The sequence below is a fragment of the Orycteropus afer genome, unplaced genomic scaffold, assembly GCF_000298275.1.
Source record: "Orycteropus afer afer isolate SDZICR_OR568_19922 unplaced genomic scaffold, OryAfe1.0 scaffold00107, whole genome shotgun sequence".
In the NCBI taxonomy this organism is placed as follows: domain Eukaryota; kingdom Metazoa; phylum Chordata; class Mammalia; order Tubulidentata; family Orycteropodidae; genus Orycteropus; species Orycteropus afer.
The window spans coordinates 6,378,438-6,380,879 of record NW_006921694.1 but is presented as its reverse complement, the minus strand read 5'-3'; positions in this window follow the sequence as shown (position 1 = coordinate 6,380,879).

Genomic DNA, 2,442 nt, shown 5'->3' with positions numbered 1-2,442 from the left:
GAGACTGTGAGAGACTTGGCTGAGAGATGGTGGGCTGGGAAAGAGACTGAGCGTTTTTTCCTGAATTCGAATTGTAGCCTGGTGCTTCCCTAATAAACCCTGTAATCTGTGAGTTCTGCGTGGCCACTGCAGCAAATTATCGAACCCAGGAGAGAGGTGGTAGGTGCTCTGGGAGGAATGGTTGGAGAAAGGGCTGGAGGGAGGCAGCATGTCTGGCCTCGCAGGAATAGGCCTTGGGGTATTGATGGTGATTCTGTCTTCCTCTTGTGGGATTAGAGGAGGTCAGAACACGTGGCCTCCTTGCCCTTTTTGCAATTGCCCTATCTTCCTTCTGAGGAGTGGCTGATGGGCTTGAACCATCAACCTTCTGGTTAGCAGTCAAATGCCTTAAGCACTCCTATCACTGACAGCATTGTACTTCAGGACAGATCTTGAAACAGTCTTTGTGATGATGAATGCCATGCCATTTCTCTTCAATTTGTCATTCCTGGCATAGATCATATGATTGTCTGATTCAAAATGGCCGAAACCAGTCCATTTCATCTCACTAATGCCTAGGATATTGATCTTTATGTGCTCCATTTCATTTTTGACAACTTCCAATTTTCCTAAATTCATACTTCATACATTCTGTGTTCTGGTTATTAATGGATGCTTGCATCTGTTTCTACTCATTTTGAATTGTGCCACATCAGCCAGTGGAGGTCCTGAAAGCTTTACTCTATCCATATTATTACAGTTGCCTCCACTCTGAGGAGTCAGCTCTTCCCCAGTCAAATTTTGAGTGCCTTCTGATCTGATGGGCTCATCTTCTGGCAGTACATTAGACAATATTTCAGGGCTATTCATTAAGTTTTTCAGTACTATATCAGATAGTATTTCACTGCTATTCATAAGGTTTTCACTGGTCAATTGTTTGAGAAGTGGATGGCCTCTTCCTTCTTCCAAGTTTGTCTTAGCCTGGAAGCTCCGCTGAATCCTGTCCTCCATGGGTAACCCTGCTGGCATTTTGCAACACTAGTGGCACAGCCTCCAGTCTCACAGCAACACATAAGCTACCACAGGATGACAAACTAACGAATTTGTCCATAGTCATTCCTAACTCCTCTGTACCTGTCTACCTCAGGCCCCACCTTAAAATGGAGCCACCCCACACACACACAGTTAACATGCTCAGGTGCTAACCAAAAGGCTGGAGGTTTCAGTCCATCCTGAAGTTACTCAGAAGAAATGTCTGACAATCTGTTTCCAAAAAAATCAACCACTGAAAATTCTATGGCGCACAGTTCTACTCTAACATACATAGGAACTCTATGGGTTGGAATTCTCTCTACAGCAACTGGTTTATATCTTTTCTCTCTATTATGTTTACCCTTAATGATGGGAGCTCTGGTGGCATAGTGCCTAAGGCATTTGACTGCTAACCAGAAGGCCAGTGGTTCAAACCCACCAGCTACTCCTCAGAAGGAAGGTTGGGCAATCTACTTCTGTAGTGATACTGCCTCGGAAACCCAAGAAGGGGATGCTATAAGTCAGTTCAGACTTGACTACAGTGAGTTTGGTTTTTTTAGCTGAATGACATTTTGAAGGAAGTGCAAAAAGAAGAGCAAACACCTGTTGCTCTCTCATTTTAAAATCAGTTTTCCTGTTTAAAAATATAAAATCTTACACTCCACCACATTAATCCATTTGAATTTCAAAATAATATTCAACATATTGAATATGTCACTCGTGATTCTTTTAGGGTCAAGTGACAGAGATGAACTCAAACTTGCTTACACCAAGTAAAGCTGAGACAGAGCTGGGGAGGGATGTGTCATTGGCTCATGTAACTTAGAAGTCTAGGAGTAGCTAGTTCCAGGGAGAGCGAGATTCAGGAGCTCAAGTTACGCAACAAGGACTTGGCTTCACCATTTCAGAGATTGTTTTTCTCTGTCTGCTTCATTCTAGAATTCTCTCTTCACATGGTGGTCACAGGCAGCTCCAGATTTATATCCTACAAACTTATCTCCAGAGGAAAGAAAATTTCTGTCTCCTTATAGTTCTAGCAGAAGTGCCAAGGAAGGTGCTGATTAGCCTAACTTGGGTCATGTGCCCATAACCCATCACATAAACTGAGTCAGAGAGAGAATGGTTCCACAAAGACATACTGGGGTGCTTTTATCAAAAATGAAGGAATAAACATCTGTCAGGTAAAAATAACAAAAACAACCCCATTGTGCCTAAAACAGAATAATAGCACAAAACACTGTTTTCTATTCAATTTAAAGATATTCTATCCCTCTCCTTAAAAGTTTGGACATCCCACTGTCTTTCCTGTGGAAAGTTCTGCAACTGACCACTCTCTCGGATAATCACTTGTACAGAAACTCAGAGGTTAAAAAAAAAAAAAATCACTGATTTGTATGTGAATAGTTTTTTAACTTTTCATTTTGAAGTCAG